Genomic DNA, 20,370 nt, shown 5'->3' with positions numbered 1-20,370 from the left:
TATCATTCAGATAAGATTGGAACCATTGAATAGCTTTAGTATCTAGGCAGAATGTTTTCAGGATGTGGATAAGTAATTGGTGATTGACCATATCAAATGCCTTGGAGAAATCCAAGAAGAGGGTAGAGGATATGTTGTTATTATTGCGATTAAGGTTTATGGCAGTGGTTCCCAAACATTTTCGATTCTCGCCTCCCTTGCTGAAACCAGGTTTTCCTAAGGCCCCCCCCATGGCACGCATAAAGTGCATATTTCAGGGGTTCCCAAAGTGTATGCAGCGGCGCCCTGGGGAGCCGTGGCTTCCTCACAAGGGCACTGCGAGCTAATAACCACCGGGCCAGGCGTCAGGTAAGTGAATGCCTGTATGAGTGTGTGTGTGTGTGTGTGTGTGTGTGTGTGTGTGTGTGTCTCTGTCTGTGTGTGTGAGTGAATGTGTGCATGAAAGCAAACAAGTCTGTGTGAGAGAGAGATTGGGAGAGTGAGAGCGATGTGTGAGTGAATGCAGGAATGAATGAAGAAGTAGGTGTGTGTGTGTGTGTGTGTGTGTGTGTGTGTGTGTGTGTGTGTGTGTGTGTGTGTGTGTGTGTGTGTGTGTGATTGGGAGCTAAGCCAGGGGTTATTTTATAGGGGAGAACTTTTAAACCACCACAGATCATCAGAAAGTAACACAAGTCTATGAAAATTGTAGAATTTGAGTTGTTTTGAGCTGGGTCCTTATACAGACTACAGTGGTGAGATTTCAACAATGAGGGGGCAACTACAGATGTACAGGTATGGAGCATATTAGTGTGACGTTCACTAGTCAAGTTAATTTGAGATCCAAGTGGAGGAGTATGCTTTGTGGTCCAGAGAGTTAGCATTAGCGATGTCCAGGAGCAGCTATGTATATTTATGAAACATGCATAACAATTGTAAAAAAAAAAAAAAAAAAAGTCTGTGTATCTATCTATATACACACACACACACTTCTTCATTCATTCCTGCATTTATTCACCTATCACACTCATTCTTCCGATCTCACATACACACACAGCCATTTCTTCATTCATTCCTGCATTCAGTCACTTATCACTCTCACTCTCACTCTCCCAATCTCGCACACACACACACACACACACACACACACACACACACACACACACTTACTTCACATTCATTCCTGCATTTACTCACACATTGCTCTCAGTTTCCCCGATTACCCACACACACACACACACACACATACAGTCAGTTCTTCATTCATTCCTGCATTCACTCACACATCTCTCTCACTTTCCCGATCTCTCTCACACATACAGACTCTTTTGCTTTCATGCACGCATTCACTCACACATGCAGACAGGCACACACACACACTCATACAGGCATTCACTTGCCTGACACCCGGCCTGTTGGTTATTAGTTTGCAGCGCCCCTGTGAGGAAGCCGTGGCTTCCCAGGGTACCGCAGCGCACACTTTGGGAACCCCTAGCTTATGGTATTGGAGAAGGCTAGGAGGGTTGAAGTAGTGCTGCGGTGAGGTCGGAAGCCATGCTGGGAGTCTGCCATGAGGTTATTCTGAGTTCGGTGGTGCATCAGTTGTCTGTGGATTCATTTTTCCATAATTTTTGCAAGTGGGGATAATATAGCTATTGGCCTATAATTGGATAACTCAGTAGAGCCACCTCCTTTGTGAAGTGCGATTACATAGGATATTTTCCAGATGGAGTGGATTTTGGCTTCTGCTATTGTTCGATTGATTAGTATCAAGATGGGGTAAGCTATGGCATTAGCTGCTTTTTGTAAATATTCAGCAGGGAGTTGATCAGTGGAGAGTGTCGTTGGTTTCAGTTTTTTAATCAAGATATGGATGAGTAAGGTGGCAACTGGTTGGAATCTAAATGTGAGTTGGTTTCTGGGGGTGGTACCTTCATGGCCAGGGGAGCTGGAAGGTAGTTGGCTAGCTAGGGCTTGAATAGTCTCAGTAACGAATTGATTAAAACTGTTGGAGACTTCCTCAGAAGGTTTATCAATGGTGGCTGCAGGGACTGGGGTGGAAGTTTATCCAGGATGTAATAGTTTATTTAAACCTGCCCAGAACTTCGGAGGGTTATTTTGATTTATTTCCTGTGGATTATAGTAGAAGTTTTTTTTGTCTTGTAAAATGTTTTTTTTTTTTTTTTAGTGTTGTATTAATTGCCTATATTTAATGTGATCTTGGGGGTCATTAGTAGTACGCCATAATGCCCATGCCTTGTTTCTAAGGGTGATTTTTAGTTTCAAGTCTTTGGAAAGCCATGGCGCAGTTTTGCCTTAGTTCTTGTTGAGCGAACGGATGCATGAGAATCAAGGATCTCTAGGAATTTGTTGTTAAAGTATGCGACTGCTTCATCTAAGGGGAGGTGTTTTAGAATTGACGATTTACATGAATTTAGCTCCTGTTGGAATTTAGCTGGGGTAAAGTATTTTTTGTTTCTTAACATTCTAAGTATGGGCTGTTGGGGGTTGATGGCCTTGTGCTTAATAATATAGGTGAGAAGGTGATCGCTTAGGTCATCAGGGAGGGTCCCAACGGTATACAATTGGGGATGATTATTTATAAGTACCCAGTCGAGTATGCTTTCTTTTTGATTCAGTTTACCTATCCTGGTAGAATTTATGATGATTTGTGAGAATGCATGCAGGTTAACATGGGTGGTTTGTGGAGTCTGAGGAACAGGAATTCCAGTCTATGTTAAGGTCTCCGAGTAGTAGGGTTTCTTGGGGGTAGTGGCATGTTAGTCAGTGAAGGGTATCTTCAAGTGTAGCTATATTATTGCCTGGGGGACTGTACATACAGATGATAGAGATACATTTATTTTTATTAAGTTGCAATTTGGTGGCAAGAATCTCTGAGTTGTTAATTTGAGGTGGTTGTATAGCTTCAATGGTGGTGATCAGCGCAGATTTATATAGAACAGCTACCACCCCCCCCCCCCTTCCTGGAAGCACGATCCAGCCTGTGTATGTTGTACTCAGGTGGTAGCACTTCATTGTATGAATGGTACAGCAAGAACCTTGAGATGAATTTCCTACTTGTAACATTGGACATAAATTCACTTTTCACTCTAATACCTAATGAATATGGTGTTAGTGCCATTCATAGTTTTCTTTGCACTGATTTGAGTATGCAAGCTAGAGAAATTAAGAATATATGCCAACTTTTGGAGATTGTATTAAAAAAAATATATTTTTTTTATTTGAAAACCAGATGTACCTACAAGTTGCAGGCAATGTCATGGGAACTCCCATAACAAATACTTATGCGAATTTGGTTTTGAATCAGTGGGAAAGTTAATTATTTATAGTAGCAGGAATAAGTTGAATGAAAATGTCTTACTGTACAAACATTTTATGGATAGCTGTTTCTTGATCTGGAAAGGATGTGAAAAAAGACTTAATGAATATGTTAGCTATTTATATACCACAACAGACTTTTAAAATGACTTGTTCTACTGAGAATATAACATATTTAGATGTGAGAAGAGATAAGAATGCAACTGTACTATGTACTAGTGTTTATACAAAGGAGGTACATACAAATTAATATGTGAATAGGACAGGTATGCATGCACCTCGCATATTGGATGGGATAATGAGAGGTCAGTTCATCACGGTTAATAGGTTAAATACCAGCGAGACTAAATGCAGGAAGCAGATGCATGGAATAGCCCTGGAGTTTCAGAAAAAGAGGTTAAAATATGGCAACTACAGAAAAATTTTCTAATGAAGTCTTCAATAACAGGGATAATTCAGCTAATCCGTTATTCCAAGAAACTCAGGTTCAGGACGCAATTATACATGCACAGAGTGATGAAATTAGGTATGTAACAACTTATAATAAAAGGACTAATGTTATGAGGAATATAATAAATAAAAATTGGAATATTTTAATGGAAATGCCTGAATTACAGCAGTTGTTGGAAAATCGACCACAATTTACTTAGAAGAATTTTAAAAACCTGAAGAAAAGACTATGTTATAAGGATTTAAGATTGACTAATAGTGGCTGTGTTATGAATAAATTTGGCACTTTCTCTTGTCTTAGCTGTAGTTACTGTAGAGATATTTTTTCTTCAAATGTATTTACACAGCCAATAACCATAAAGACTATACTTTCTACTATTATGCCATGTGCAGTACACGTGGCATACCTTGCAACTTGTATGAAGTATACTTGTTTCTATGTAGGAAAATGTATTCAAAAATTAAAAGAATGAATATTTGAACATAAATCAGATATACGTAGGAACGTACAGATGAATGCTTTAAGTAACGACCTGTACCATGAATTTAATTTTAGGCTAAGTGATGTGCTGCATAAGCAGATTAGGGGTAGAGACATTAATGATATTCTAGAGAATAGAGAGTGTATAGCTAGATCATAAGATTAAGGGCTGACTCAAGACCTACGCTGAATAGTGCAGTCAGCATTAAGCCTGTCCTGAACAAGAAACAGATGCATTTACACTGATGATAGTTTTGAAATGCATTAGGCTATTAGACCATTTTATGAAAATGTTTTAAAGTAAAATTGTTCCAGGATTGTAATTCTTTAGTATACACCTTTTTATATAGCTTAATTGTTTTTGTCATTGGCTGGCTGTGGTCCTGTGTCTTTTTGAGTTTTATATATAAACTGGATAGTTTGACTGTGATGTATTAACACTGAAGAAGGGTTTCTCCTGAAAGCTTTGCAATAAACTTCATGTTTTTTAGCATATTTGAAATTGGAGTTTTTCATCCTTTCTAGCTTTCTATCCTATCTCAGCACAGAAGCATAGTGAAAACATATTAATATCAGACTCCATAAGCATGTGTAATTTTAAAACTACACCAGTGTCAATATAAGAAATACAAATATTTTTCCAATAAGCCAACAGATATTCACTGAATAGGATGTAAAGAGCTAATAACACTGTGTTGACTTTTTTCATTGTTAAATATTCTTGTGAATCTTGTCTGCTGTGCTGGGTAGTTATACAGTATTTTCAGCAAAAGACATAAGCATAATAGACGCCACAGTATCTTAAGGTCTCCACGAAGTATATACAACCAGAAGAAAAATCACAATAAGAGTATCTTATTCTCACAATAAGAGAAATGTTACAGCAGGAAACCTATGTTTTTGGAAAGTAAAGCAAATGGAATGAGTGTGAGGCAGGACAGGGAGACCAGTAGTTTATTTATTTTTATTTATTTTGTATTTGTTGACCGGGAAAGTCCGACTGGACACATGTCCATTTTCAGCAGAGGCCTCGGGAGAAAAGCTCCATTTTAATACATAAACAAGCTCTTAAGAAAAGTGGAATTAACATACAAATCCAGTAGACTATCATTAGTAAGTATATTACAGTATTAGTACAGACTAATAGTCAGATATACAGTTCAGAGGTAGTGCATTTCTTGATACATGTAGAAAATTCTAGTCTCATGCATACAGTACATGCAGTTTTGCAGACTTCTAGATATATTGTTACAGTGCATGCTTTTCTTTGCAGAGTTATACATTCCAGTTGATAAAGTCACACTTGGACCAGAAACAGGGTGAGAAAATAGACTTGACAATGGCAGAGATGAGAGATTTTGCTTGTATGCTTTTCCTTACCTTGGGGTGAGACAGGAGCATAGCCAGTTGATCGTGAGGTGGGATTTTAGACATTTTTTAAATTATGTACTGGAATTGTTGGATGTTAAGTGGACAGGTAGGGAGTTCCAGAGTTTAGAAATGTAATAGCTAAAGAGAGATTTGCCTGCCTCTTTGTTATGTTTGGTGACTTCTAGGAGGATTAGGGTGCTAGATCTCAAGGTTCTTGTTGTGGTGTGAGGACGTATAAGATGTTGGAGGGCTGGGATTTTATGTGAGTGGTAGTATATTTTGTGTGCCAGTGAGAATTGATTGAGTTGGAGTACTAGAGGGAGATCCAGACAGTTCATCTTTCTGAGAGAGTTGCAGTGATGCCTTCCGTAGGAGGATTCTGTAGCAAATCTAGCTATTTTATTGTAGCAGGATTCTAGTTTGTGTAGATCAGTTTTACGAAGGTTAGTTAGTACTGGGGATGCATACAGGAGTGTGGATAGCAGATGTGTCCTGGCTATTGTGGTTTTCGATTGTTTTGAGAGAAATAACTTATTACAATAGAGCAGTCCTAGTTTTTTGTGAACTTTCTTGATAGTTTGGGCAATGTGCGAGTCATATCTTAGCTGATTGTCTGTTTCAACATCTAAAAGTTTGGTGCAGATGGTTGGGGTAATTGTAGTTTTATTATTTGAGGTGATAGTAAAGTTATCTATTTGGTGGAAGGATTTATGAGAGCTGAAGAAGAGTAATTTTGTTTTATTTGGGACGAGAATTAGTTGGTGATTGGTGAACCAGGTTTCAGCTAGTGAAAAGCATTCTTGTGTTTGGAGGAGCTGAAATATGGTAGTGGTATTATCTGCGTATTGAATGAGGCTTGTGGTGTGGAGGATGAGATTTGATTGGAGAATAGAATGAAGAGTAATGGGCCTAGAATGGATCCCTGAGGGACTCCTAAAGATAAAGGTAGTAGAGAGGAAATTTGGTTCTGCCATTGTACTGCCTGCTGCCAACCTGATAGACAGCTGTTAAACCATGGGATAAATGAGATACTGAGGTTTAGGGTAGACAGTGAATGGAGAAGTTTACTGATGTTTACCATATTGAAAGCTTTAGATAAATCTAAGAATATGGCAGAGACTAGTTGTCCATTATTTCTATGGTGATTAACTGTATTAGTGAATACAAGTGAGGTGGTAGTACTGTGGTAGGGTCTAAAGCCATTCTGATTTTTAGACAGTAAATTGTTTTCTTGAAGGAAATTCATGAGGTGTGTGTTTATGACCCTTTCTAAGATTTTTAGCTAGGGTGATAGAATAACAATAGGATGATAGTTATTGAGTTCATAGGAGTTACCCCCTTTGTGTAGTGGTATGATATGGGAGGTTTTCCATATATGAGGTACTTCACACTCTGAGATAGATCTGTTAATGAGGATAGCAACAGGATAGGCTTTGGCTTCTGCAGCTATTTGGAGGTATTCTGCGGGTAGGTTGTCGGTGGCCATGGTGGTGGGATTGAGTTTTTGGAGGCGTTTCAGAATGTTTTTGATTGACACTGTCTGAAAGCTAAATTGGGAGCTCTTATCTTGTGTTTCATTTGTGGTTGATATATTTGTTGGGGTGGTGTGATTGGTATTAATTTGATTATTAGCTAGGGCCTGGATTGTCTCAGTAAAGTATTTATTGAATTGGGTGAGAATGTTATCTTAGTTGTTTCCTGTTATAGGAGTGGGTGTGGTAGTTTTCCTAGGTTGCAATACGGAGTTGATTACTGCCTAGAATTTATTTGGGTTTTTTGCACGTCTTTTTTTGTAAGTTTTGGTAATAGGTGATTTTGTCGATTTTGTTAAGTTTCTTGGCTTTGTTACGTAATTCTAAGTAGTTTTGTTTTTCTACTTGGGTTTTGGTCTTGTGAAATTGTATCCATGTTTTGTCCCTTTCTTTGAGAATTGACCTGGTAGGTTTAGTTAGCCAGGGGGCATATTTAAATTTTATTCTAGTGGTTCTAGAGGGAGCATGATGATTTAATATTTTAGGAAGGTTGCTTTAAAGTATACTACTGCATCTTCCAGAGTTAAGTGTTTTATAGGGGTCCAGTTGCAACATTTGAGGTCACTGATAGTCATTAGGGTTAAAATTCTTTTCGTATCTGACTTCTCTATGTGTTACTTGGCTCATTTAGGGAGTTTTGGATCTTAGTAGGTATGTTGGTTGATGGTCACTGAGAATGTCTGGTTGACATCCAGCTTGGCATGTGAGAGATGGGTGGGATACAAGTATTTAGTTCAGTAAGGACTGGCATTTGGATCTTTTGTCATTTCTGGTGGGGGAATGTGATAACTTGGGTAAATCCATGGAGGTTAATATGGGAGAGTGGATTTTAGCTGGAACAGTTAAGCCAATCTATGTTGAAGTCACCTAGCAGGATATTTTCTTGGGTTGGGGATTTTGCGATCCATTCAAGTAAGTTTTCCATGATTGGGATATTGTTTCATGTGGGAATATAGCTGCCAATGATGTTAATATGTTTTTTGGGGTTTAGTGTAAACTTGTCAAGAATGAGTTCTATGTTTTTGAAGTCTGGGATGGTGATATCAAGTTGTTCAAGGATGAGGTGGGATTTATACAGTATGGCTACCCCCACCCGTTTTGCCTAGTCTGTCTCTGTGAATAATGATGTACCCTGGGCTGCTGTTTCATTATTTTTGATGTCTAGTTTTAACCAAGTCTCAGTTAGTAGGACAATGTCTGGTTTGTACAGAGTAGTTCCCAGAGAATGAAAGGGGAAAGCTTCCTTAAATGCAAATGAAGCAAGAGGAACTGATACAGACACATTGCTTACAAAGATCCTGAAAAACCAGGCTAGTGTGCTAGCAGATCAGCTGACTTTATGCTTTAAGTAGATTACCTGTTTCTGTTGACTTATTAAGCTTAGAGCAGTGCCAGAAAAAAATTGAGCAGCTTTCCCGGATGAGTACAATCTCCAGTCAAAAATCAAAATGGGTTAATGGCCAAAAGGAGCAGTCAGGCAACTTCACTGAGTTTTTTCCTTGTTACTTAAAACATTGACAGCAGAGTGCTGATAAATGTGGTATACCTAGACTTGTGCAAGGATTCAGATTTTGTTTTGTTCAGCAGTTCATAGGAAACATTGCTGAGGTAGGTAGTAAGATCAAAACTAAGGAACTGGATTACTTATTCTGTGATATTCAGTATGATTAAGTGGAAAGGCATAGAGGCTTTTGGCGAGTGGGACAATTTCACGAATAAGGAAGATAACTCCTTAAGTGCTACACAAGTCAGTAAAGGGTCCATTACTTTTCATTGCGGCTGCTTCAGACACATCTGATAAAACAGAGACAAGGTTCTTCTATGTTGCTAACACAATGTTAGAGAAAGTAGTGGGGGCAGAGGGAAGAGATAAATGAAGAATTTAATAAGGTTGACCAAATGACCTGGAATATGCAGTCTGAGGCTCATTGTGTTTAAATGCATGGTACTGGAGCTATGCCATACAAACCACATAAGTATCAACTCTGTAGAGTGGAGAAAATAGTAACAAAGCAGCAAAAGGATCTAGGAGTGTTTATCATACCTTGAGTCAGCTACTTACACTAGGTAGCTTAGGTTACCTACACTGACTACCCACTGGGCCCCTAAGATCAAGCAACAAAAATCAACTCACTGTTATTAAACCCAAAAACTCAGTAGGAGAAGCCATATTTTCACGTACCATATCCAAACTTTGGAACAATCTTCCACCCTCTATAACTACTCTACCTTCCAGCAGCCTTTTCAAGACTGCGCTCAAATTCCACTTAAATTTGCACTGGCTTTGTCCTTGTTCTAATCCAGATTAACACCCTTACCCATACCCCCCCACCTAGACTCTTAACCCAACTATACTACTGCCACTACTAACTGCAGTCAGAAATAGCTAGTTGTCTTTACATACTTTAACTTCTTGTCTGACAGCTTTACTAATATTATAAACGACAAGAAACTATCTTAACTTGCAACATTTACTGTATATACTGTTGATAATCAGTATCTTGTTATTGTATTAAAGCCAACAACCTGTAATGTTGTTTACTATTGCTGCAACTTTGTATCTCTATTTATCATGTACATGATGTGGAGCTTTTTTCCCCGGGCATCTGCTGAAAAAGGACCTGCTTTCAGTTGGAATTTCCTGGTAAATAAATGAATAAATAATACACCAGAGTTAGAGGGTAGTGATATCCAATCAATCACTGAGGTATATCCTCAGGGGTGAGAGTCTCCAGAAGCAAGGATATAATGCTTCTACCATAACATACTCTAGTCAGGATATATACTATATGCTGTGTAAGGTTCTGGATACCAAAAATGGAAAATGGTTTTAGTATTCTGGACATATTATAGAGGAATGGTACTCAAGGTTTACAGTGAATTGAAGGATAGGGATATTATCACAGACCAGAGAATTTAAATGTGTTCTAACATTTGACCAGAAGACAAAACGGGAACATAATATGGTTGTGCAAGGTCATATCAGGGGATGTGAGTCGAAAATACTGTGCAGCAGATTATATGGTTAAATACAGTGTGGATCTGGGAAAACATTTATTCATTGAGAGAGCTGTGAACCCACAGAAAGTACTAGCAGAATTGTTAGTGGAGCTCAGATGGTATAGTGGTACACAGCTCAGATGGTGTAGCAGTACGTTGCTGTGATTGTAGCGCACAGGGTCCTGGGTTCAAGTCTTGGTGGTGATGACTTTATTAATGTTGATGGGATGGGAAATAGAAAGTTCACCCCGGGATCACTCCAGTGGCTCTACTTGGTAGAGGGACTGGGAACTAACATTAGGTGACACGATGCCAGTGCACTTCTGTGGGCTAGGCTTGTAAAGGCTCCAGGGCCATTAGCCTAATACACACCTATGAACAGGGGGACATTGAAATAGGTATGGAGAAAATGCAGAAATGATGATAAAAAAATAGGATAGGTATGGAGAGAGAGATTGAGGACTTCACTTTTATGGGCAGGGTGCATATATACAGATATTCAGATTACATACACTGTTTTGTCTTCTCTCCATATTATGCAAATGCAAAACAATATTACAATGTTTGTGGTAAAAGCTGAAGTCTTTGTCATGACCCAAGAATATACTTTTCATCTTAACGTCTCTGTCCCTATGTGCTGGCTGTTGGCTCAGCTTGTAAAGAAACAAGCCACCATGCATATATGTTGGCATGTTGTGGGTTCAACTCCACATAGGGCAAACATATCATGGGGGACAGTATTTTGGTTAAGATGCTTACCTCACAGACACAGGGTACAATGTCTGATACTCATCTTTGAAAGGGAGATTGGCTAGGCTTAAAATGGCCCACATGGGCAGCCAGCGTAGTACTTAACTATGAACCTATGTGTTATATCATCTTCACTAATCAATATGACCTGAAAATTATACAGTTTCATGGCAGTCATTGTCAGTTTTCTGTGCTGCTCTGTTCTGCTGATACCCTTATTACCGGTCCTCTCTTATTCTGTATTATAATGCTGTCCCTTAATATGTGCTGCTTCTTGCTTTGTCTTCAAGTTGTGGATGAACAGTATAATTAGAGGAACACACTTAGCCACTTAACTGCTCTTAAATAAATCAGTGTGCTGACAATTATGTGAATTTATTTGTTCTCATTTCTGTAACACCACAGTTTTGTCTATCTAATTACTGTAAAGCAACTGACTGTATCAAATATGGTAAAATGCCATTATTATATATCTGACTACAACAGCAACAATTAAAATGAATGAGGATCACTCTATGAACTCAGTTACAAGTACTTTGTAAATGACTCTGTAATTTCATTTAAAATTTGACTTCAGTGCTGAAAACTCTATTTTTTGATGAAGCTGCAAAAATATTTTCAGTATTACTCCCGAGCATCCATCAGTATTTTATGCCATCTCACTTAGAAAAAAGTGTTCCGTGAAATCTGAATATTTAAGCTTCATGTTGAATTTGAATGAACTCTTGCAGACCTGTTCTTTGTCTCTTATGAATTACTTCAAACACATTCAGTAACTTATTTTAACATGCATTATTTTTGTCACCGCATATTAAGTGGCATAATTGGCGATATGTTCATGCATATCCAGTACATCTTCCTCAAAGTTCACTGTTAAAATCTCTTCTAAAATTTTAATTTTATTGTAACTCAACAGAAAGTTGTCATTCTGGGATGTTGAATTACCACTGTTCCCCTTCAGTGAGCTTAAATGATTTTATATAATAAAAGAGAAAGATTAGGATAAACTCTGAGGCAAAAATCAATCCACAGAATGATTCCAGAAAATAGCAAAATTTAGAGTAATATGTCGTCTTCTGAAAATAAAACATGTCTAATTTGCAAGATAGAATAAGCATTTATGAAAATGGCAGAATACTTTTGATGAGAACAACATCTGGTATTAAGGAGCGTTTGTTTCTTTTGTTCTCTTGTTAACACATGCAAGAAATAATAACTGAAACTGATCTTTTTCCACAGTGTTGTTGAGCTTTAACAGGCCTGTTATGTAAAATGTATAGTTCAATAAAGGGAACTGTCAGAATATCTCAGCTAAATAGTGGAGATCAGTCAGCATGTGGAATTTTGCCAATGTTTGCCATTTAAAGACCGTTTGTCTTTTGCACCAGGAGTCCAGGACCTTTTTATGACAGCAGAGCCGTATATTTCAGCTTGCTCTGATTTTCAGGAAAGGTTTCCAGTTCAACCTCAGAACTGTAATTTGTCCCTCCTAAAATTTGCCATTTTGTTTTTTAAAAAAGTTTTGTTTTACATTCAAAAATTAACATCAGTCATTCCATCCATCCATCAGCCCCTTTTCTTTTGCACAAGGTGTCAGCATACCACATCATCAATGCTGATCATCTAGAGCCCACGTTCACACCACAGGATAGCTAGCCCTGCGGTAGCTTCCATAGTACAAACGTGCATACGTGCTCATACCTATGGCCAATTTAGAGTGTCCAAGTGATCTACTGCAAGTATTTGGAATGAGAGAGGAAACTGTAATACCCAGAGAAAACCCACACAAACACATGGAGGACATGTAGACTCAGCACAGAAGTCATCCCCATCTAAAAGTCACACAGTTCTTTTACTTCACAAGATGTATGTTAACTAAAGTCTTCATTCTAGGGTCTTTTGAAATCAGTATTAATATTTTAAAACTGTCCCTGGTTTAGTGACATTGTCCTTGATGGGTTTTTTTGTGTCTGTTTCAGTGGCTCTAAAGATGACCAGGTAAGAGTTATGTAAAAAATCCTTTTCAGAGGTGATGCACTATGCCAAGAATTTTCACAAGGTGGTATTACTTCATCAGCATTAGCAGTGTTTGTATCATTTCTAATTTTAAAATTGATGACTACTAATGTCTTCCTCATATTATATATGTCACTAAGTTTGTGGTCTATATCATATTATTGCAGGTTCATTACTGTGAACCTTTGTTCAGTGAACCTTAAATAGTGAATGTTCACTTTTACAAACATTCAGTTCAATGAATTACTTTCCCAGGGTAAGTAAAGACTTGCCCAGCATTGGGGCCATTACACAACGCACATTATTTTAAACCCTGCCAGGTGTGTGTGTGTGTGTGTGTGTGTGTGTGTGTGTATGGGGGTGCTGCACCCCCTCCCCCAATTATATATATCAACTCTGAGATCGCACTACAGTGGGGAAAAAGGGCAAATTTCTGATGCTGGGAAAGTAGTTATTTTCCCTGAAAGTAATTATTTCAACTGAATGTTTGCAGAAAGGAACATTTTCTAAGGTTTGATGCACAAAGGTTCACAGTAATGAACATTTGATAATATGATATAGACCCCCAGGTTTGACTATACCCAACTTAGTGTCTGTCTACCTTGAAGAAGTCGTCTCTTGCAGGTGTTTCAAAACATATTAAGTCATTATTATTGTGACAAAGGAGGTACTGCCAGAACAGCATGCTGGAATTCTGTAAATAATTATATGCCATTTGTGAATATTAACATGATTCATATAAGATACTTGTGTTACAAATGTATTAGAACTGTATGTCAGGTGTATATCAAGCTGCAGGTACAGATGTGTGTGTTGAAAAGTTTTTTGCAAAGTGCTTAAAATGTAACCACAGTATGCCCCACTGGAATAGAACAGAAATGTACCTGCACTATTGTAACTGTTTAGATGAATGTATTTTAACAGTGTAAACTGGAATCTTCTTCTTCTTTCGGCTTTTCCCGGTTAGGGGTCGCCACAATGGATCATCTGTCCGCTCATGATTGGCAGTGGAGTTTTACAGCGTCGAGTTGCCAGCCCGGCTCCCAACCTTCCACATATGGCACACACATGCACACACTCACACCTAGGGCCAATTTAGAGTGTCCAATCCACCTACTGCATGTCTTTGGGATGTGGGAGGAAACCAGAGCACCCGGAGGAAACCCACGGGACCACAGGGAGGACATGCAGACTCCGCACAGAAGGCACCCCAGCCGAGAATTGAACCGGAGAACCTCTTGCTGTGAGGCAGCAACATTAACTGCTGCACCACTGTGGCCACCCAACAGTATAAACTGGAATACAGAAGGTTAACTTCAGAAAAATAGCTGAAATTAAATTACTTTATGGTCACTCTATAGCCAGTGGAGTGTTTTATTAGGGATCCGGAGAAAGAGGGAGAAACCAGCTCTAGACTGACTGGTCCCTGTGTGCTCTTAAGGGAAATTGCACTTGATGCAGAGTGCTGCATCTGGAAATACTGTGTGTGTACCTGTCATCTTCCCAATGTACCCCCCCCCCACTGGTGACAGTGGTGAGGATTGAAGTACCTTGGTTACCAGTCCAGTGGTGGGGCATCACAATTATAATCAAGGAAGCTAAATGAACTATTTCAGATAAAGTTAACAGTCTGATTATTGATTAATTAAATTAATTAATTAATTAATCGGTCAGTTGACAGTAAGCCAAGTAAGGGAAAATACCCACGGACCTTTCAGCTGACATTTGTTCTCAAAGACATACAAAAGACTTGCACTATGAATAAAGGGAAATATGTGTAGTCTGTCAGAAAGTAAAGCAATAAAATCAAGCATCAGCCTGAAAGCTATTATCTACAGATGTAGTAAATGTGAACCGAGGCACAGTCAATACCAAATTGTAAAAACAAACAGTGAAATCTGAATGAAACATAAGTTCAAGTACACCATTCTCTCTCTAACAGTCAGATTTGTTATGTAGCAATAAAATTTATATGAGTTTCTTAGGTATTTTGTGAGACTTTTCTTGAAGGTAAGCAAAGTTTCCTCATTCTTAATAAAATCATGTAGACTCTTCAACAACAAGGTGAACTATCAAAACTCCTGCTGTCTCAGATCCAGAGTAAATATGGATTTTCTCAGGATAAAAGATCAGTGAAGTCTGGACCTATGGGGGGAGACCTGGTTTGCTGTTAACTTTGTGCAATTGTTGAAATGTATGCAAGATGTCTCATCCTGCAGTAGTTGGTCCTTTATGTATTTTAAAAGAAATAAGTGTTTGCATCTGTAAATGATTTTTTTAAGGACACCTTCAGGTGCTTCATTACTATATTAGCTGGCACATCATTACAGTGCTTAAATATGAGGATAATGCCTAGATGTTTAATAGTAGAAACCTGGTTGCAGAATATAGGGCATCTGAATCCATTATTTATTTATTTATTTTTTGGTTAAACAAAAAAGCAGGGTTGTTCATTTCTCAGGTTTGAGAATACTTTTTTAACAGAGCTTCCAGAAGACAATTTGTTGATGTCAGCTTGACAGTCTTACTGAACCTTGCCAACAAAATTAATATCCTTAGTTCTGTAAGTATCTAGAGGGAACAGAGTTATTAATAAACCCCGAAAATAGAATAGGACTGAATAATGATGTATAAAATTGAATAATAATAATGATGATGTATTTGTGACTTTTGCAAGTGCTGTGTCAAGATCTTTCCAGGTACCTGTGAACTAATCAATGAATGTATAACCCCAGACAGCTAAAAATTATTTCTCGGGGGGCCTTCTCTAAGGTCAAGCCTTTTGAAGTAAGGGTACTGTATCCATTTTTGAACCCATGCTGTGCCTAGGTCAGCAGTTTAGAATTAGTAAACTACTTTACTCATTTCTCATATAGGGATACATGCAGTTTGTTGAGTCACATTTTATAAAAATCGTTTACTATTTTAGAGAATGTCACCAAGTTTATGAAGCAAATGTTAACAGATATTGCCCCCACTATACCCATGCTAGTGCTTGTTTGCCAGGTGTGTGAGCATACAATTTGCCATTGCTGAAACTTCCTATGCGTTTTGAAGGGGGGGATTTTGCTGTTTACAGTGCAATTCATTTCAATGAATTGCAATTTGATAAGAGTTGCAGTTTGACAAAGCAGTATAGTTATTGTCATTAACTAATACTTCTGATATTTTTACTCTGAACCTTAACTTTGAAATTGGCCTGAAGTTACTAAACTCAGGAGGGAAGTTTACATTAGGAAAATACATAATTATCACACATTTTAAGTAGAGGAAGGTCGATTCCAGTGAAATGCAGTAGGTCAATTACCTTGGTATTTCTCTAACTGCCATTCTAGAAATGGTTAGGGAAAGATCCAGCATGAGGTGACCTAAGCAGCTGTCTAGGGCCTGGTATTGACTGGTGGGGGATTGTTGGCCATAGAACATTAACTTAAAAAGTTTCCTGTAATATTAAAAAAAAATGTTGCCCAATTCTTCCTTTTTTCCTTGTGTACGATACTGCTCATAAAAAAAAAAAAAGCTCTGCATACCTGCACATTCTCATTCCGAATGGCAGATGACTTGAACCAATGAACTGCAGGCAGAGGAAACAAGACACTTCTGGACATTTAGATCATGATTTATCTGTTGCTTGGAGTGCACTTTGTTTTGGAGATGAAGTAATGTTTTTTGTTCGTCTTTTCGGATTTTCCCAGTTAGGGGTCGCTACAGCGGAACTCTGGTCTGCTAATGACTGCCAGCCTGACACCCAACCTTCAGCGAAGGCACGCCCATTCACGCATGTCTTTCGGAGGCCACTCAACCATGCAGAGGACATGCAGACTCCACACAGAAGGCACTCCAGCCGAGAATCGAACAGGAGAACCTCTTGTTGTGATGCAACAACGCTACCTCTGTACCACCGCGGCTTTTTTGTAGTATGTTGAATTTCTTTTGCATATCAAACAGTACCTTTTTTCAGCAATCAGTGGTATGACAATGGGTCATTACCTAAGGTGCAGATGATAAGCCAATTTACAGCACTTTCAAACAGACAACATCAGTGTGGGGAAACAACTTTGTTGAGATGGACACCAAAGGTGCCATTAGAATTTCTTTACAGAATCATAAGCACTTTTAGTTTCAAGCAACGTCTGTGTTCGTGTTTAACAGGACACAGTTTAGTTAAGATGCTCCATAATAGTGATGCACAAAATCAAACTCTGTACTTTAAGTAAAGGAGACAAAAGCCATATTCCTCCACACTGATTGCAAACCTCCATTAACATATTTTATTTTCTTTTTTTGAGGGGGGAGATCACCCAGAATTACACTTAATCAATGTCAGTTATTAGTTTCACAATTTTAGGGGCTCATAAAATACATGTTGATGCAAAGCCTGTTGTTATGTTAATGTTTTAAGTAATTTGGAGTTGTGTGCTCTTTTGTCTGCTTGACAAACATAGTGCAGCAGTTAGCAATGTTGCCTCACAGCAAGAGGCTCTCTGGTTGGATTCTCAGCTGGAGCGCCTTCTGTGCGGGGTCTGCATGTCCTCCCATGGTCGAGTAAACTTTAAAGACATGCAGGTAGGTGCGTGCATGAGTGGGTGTGCCTTCTTTGAAGGATGAGTGCCTGGCTTGCAACTTGACACTGTGAAAATTCACTACCAATCATTAGCAGACCGGTGATCCACTGTGGCAACCCCTAACTGGGAAAAGCCCAAAGACATTGCTCTTTGTCTGCTTCCCTGTTAACTGTTTTGGAAAAAAATATTTTATTTAGCCTTATATTTACACCCCATCCTTGAGCAAGTCTCTTAATCAAACAGTGCTTTGGAGTAACTGGAAATCTGGGTTCAGCTCCTCATTGGACCCCTGCACTGTAAGCCTAGTAACTACCTCTGAACCTGAGTACTTATGGTATAAAGGAAGGAAATTCATAAATTATAGTAAACAAGGAGCATCATCATATGAGCAGTGTTCTTTGGATGTGATCTATGTTTTCCTTTATGTTGACAGTGTATGTATTCTTTAGCTGTGAATAAATCAGACAGTGTCAATTCTATAAGTTTAATGGTTAATGTTAGTATTTTAACTATGAGTACATTTGTAATTAAGCTTGTTTCTTGCAGGCATACAGGTATGAAATGCAGTGTGTTTGTGTTACAGCAGTTTGTAAAGCACTTACTGCAGAAGAGCAAGGCTATGAGCTGTTAATGTACTGCTCCCCGTACTACATGGTTTGATTCCCGCAACCTTCAGGTGTCTTCAGTGTGACTTTGATAAGTTGCTTCACCTGTGAGTACTTTTAGGCTGCTCCTGAAACAGGACACGTGTCCAGTAGGTTGTCCAAGACTGGTAGCAAATATTTTCTATGTTTGTCTTTTGAAGTCCTGCACCCTTCACATAGACACTAATTAGTACTTCACTATATGTTATTTGTGCATGAATCCCAGGGCATCTCTTGTACCTTAATGGATTGTCAGATATATTATTTCAAGGGGAAAGAAGTTTACTATTTTGCATGCTTAGTCTGTCTTTGAAGTGAAAGTGTTTTTGTTTTATTTAGAAAATGTCAGTGTTTTCTCTGTTAAATTTAAAATAAAACTTTTAAATGAATTTCAAATCTCTGTGATAATTGTAAAAGTAAAGAAGAAAATAATATGTACTTTGAGAGTTTTGATCAGTAAATGTTAGTTGGGAAGAGACAGCCAGGTAATGTGATATTGATATTGCTGATGAGAGCCTAATTCATTACCCCTAATAGGGACCCATTTGTCCACTATCCAGCTCTGTTTACTGTGGAAGTGTAACATTACATTATTGGCCGTTCAAGTAGGTCAGACATGTACTGAGTGATGTCAAAGGGGCTAGCTTTTATCAGTGACAGTGAAGGCATAGAGAGGTAAAAAATGAGATATAAATGTCCTGCAAGCATGTAAGACCCCCCCCAAAAACAGTATGCTATATGCAGTAATGTTTCTAATTGTTGTGCGACTTGTAGGTTGATGAACAAAACCTTATGCAGCATGTACCTTGTCAGAAACTGTTTTGCTTTATTCATTTCACTAAAGAATTAACAGGCCTGTGTAACGGAGTGTAAACATGTTGCATTTTAATAATATGCAAAACTAAAAAAAATGGAACTTGAAAAATAGTATATAAAACAAAGTACTTAAAAAAAAACAATACACTACCAACAGGAGAGATTAGATCAAAATATCTAAAAAAATAAATGTTTTCATTCTTTCACTCAAAAGGACTTATCAGAAATGCTTGGTTATTTAAAAAATTCAGTTTAAATATTTGTAAAAGTGATACGTAAACATCATTACATCATCAAACCAGGTGACAGTGATGATATTACAAAAAGATTTAAAATAATGTATATACATATATAACTAAAATCAGTGGTGGCTGGTGACTTGAAATCAAAGAGGGGCTGCAGGAGACAACTGAATGGGTGGGGTCAATTGGAAGGTGTGTGGTCAACTAGAAAGGGGTGGAGCTATGCTAAAAACCACAAAAAACTGGGACTTTAAATATGCTGCCCTGGGTGCCACTGCAAAATCATCATTATGAGAGTCCAATCAAGACAAAATTAATTTTAGAAGGAAAAAAATATTTCAATGCATTGGCTACATGACAGCTTATTTAATATTTAGATGGAAACAAAAAGTTTGCGAGGCATGAAACAAATAAATTACTTTTTAAATACAATACTGGAATGCCAGTCAAAATCAGGTATAAAAAAACAAGCAGCACTCAACTCAAACCACTTCTCCTTGTACTGCAGTTCTAATTATAACTTATATTCAGCTTTATAAAAGTACCAAGTAACATGCTGAAAGTAGCAATATCCCCACTTGTGAAAATGTTTCTTATCCAAAAAAGACCTGCTGCCTGACAACAACTATATTTGTTTCATGAGAAAATCATGATCCAAGTAAAAAATGAAGAGCAAACAAGAAACAAGCTCAAAGGATTACTGCACAGGTTATGGACCACACATGATAGATTAGCATTCTGTTTAGTTTACGGGTAAAGCCTGCAAAGATGACTGCAAGTTTCCAGAAATGTAATGAGCTTCTGAAAATACAGTAATCCTGTCCTTTATTACAAATACTGTCATATGCATTTCAATACCTAAGGCTTATACGCTGTCTAGTTATGCAAATATTCTCTGCATGACAACAACAAAAAGGCTTTCAATGTTGGTAATTCTTTAACAGTATGCTTATTAAACCTTACTTGCATCTTACAGTCTCAGACAAGCTAACCCGATGGTCATTAAAGCATTGCAACTTAAACACAGAGCAACAGCCACTGCAATGATGTGCATTTTCTGAATAAGAAGCATACATAAGCAGTATAAAAATATGACAGAAAACCAGAACATTCTGCAAAATCAAAGACAGATGAAAAACCACTGCAGTACCTGTACCTTGGATGGGGGGATACTCTGCACACTTACAC

This window comes from Protopterus annectens, chromosome 15.part0 (assembly GCF_019279795.1).
Source record: "Protopterus annectens isolate FY-2018-M chromosome 15.part0, PAN1.0, whole genome shotgun sequence".
Lineage (NCBI taxonomy): Eukaryota > Metazoa > Chordata > Ceratodontiformes > Protopteridae > Protopterus > Protopterus annectens.
The sequence above is the reverse complement of the archived record's forward strand: the minus strand, read 5'-3'. Positions refer to the sequence as shown.